The sequence below is a fragment of the Moschus berezovskii genome, chromosome 2 (genome assembly GCF_049115385.1).
Source record: "Moschus berezovskii isolate FMDL1 chromosome 2, NW_MosBer_1.0, whole genome shotgun sequence".
In the NCBI taxonomy this organism is placed as follows: domain Eukaryota; kingdom Metazoa; phylum Chordata; class Mammalia; order Artiodactyla; family Moschidae; genus Moschus; species Moschus berezovskii.
The window spans coordinates 49,023,335-49,024,320 of NC_142461.1; the positions used below are offsets into that span (position 1 = coordinate 49,023,335).

At 39.7% G+C, this 986-nt stretch overlaps 1 pseudogene; it reads right to left on the bottom strand.

Annotated features, from left to right (window-relative positions):
* Positions 1–675: 675 nt before the first annotated feature.
* Positions 676–774, bottom strand: LOC129538721 (U6 spliceosomal RNA; annotated as a pseudogene).
* Between the last annotated feature and the right edge of the window lie 212 nt (positions 775–986).

Below are 986 nucleotides of genomic sequence, written 5' to 3' on the forward strand. Positions count from 1 at the left end.
TCTGCCCACAAACGTCTGTATAGTCAAGGTATGGTCTTCCCAGTGGTTACATGTGGTTGTGAGAGCTGGACCATAAAGAAGACAGAATGCCAAAGAACTGATGCCTTCAAACTGTGGTGCTCAAGTAGACTCCCAAAAGCCCCTTGGACAGCAAGGAGATCAAACCAGTCAATCTGAAGGGAGATCAACCCTGAATATTCATGACTGATGTTGAAGCTGAAGCTCCAGTTTGATGTGCACAGATGACTCACTGGCAATGACCATGAACCTGGGCAAACTCCAGAAGATGGTAAGGGACAGGGAGGCCTGTGTGCTACAGTCCATGGGGTCGCAAAGAGTTGGACATGACTGCGCAACTGAACAAGAACAATAGTTGACATATATCACTGTATAAGTTTAAGGTACAGAGCATGATAGCTTGATTTACATATACTGTGAAATGATTGCCACAAAAAATTTAGTTGACATCCATCATTTCATATAGATACATTAAAAGAAAGAAAACTTCTTATCATGAGAGAACTCTTCTGTTCAGTTCAGTCACTCAGTCGTGTCTAACTCTTTGCGACCCCATGAATCACAGCATGCCAGGCTTCCCTGTCCATCACCAACTCCCGGAGTTCACTCAAACTCATGTCCATCGAGTCAGTGTTAGCATCCAGCATCTAACAACCTAAAAATATGGAAGACCATATGCATTTCTGTGTCATATTTGTGCAGGGGCCATGCTAATCTTCTCTGTAATTTTCATGTATATATTACCAAAGGAAGCACCACCCTGACATCTTGACAGGGTCTTTATTGTGGACTAAAAAAGAAGAAAGGTAGGAGATTTAATGGAATATATATATATATATATTTTTTACTCCTTAGAAACTACATCTTCCTATATACTAAGAAGTCTTCATTCCTAATATTGAAATTGATATCTGTATTTCTACTTGCAGTTTTAAAACATTTAACATTTCATACAAAATCCAGAACTT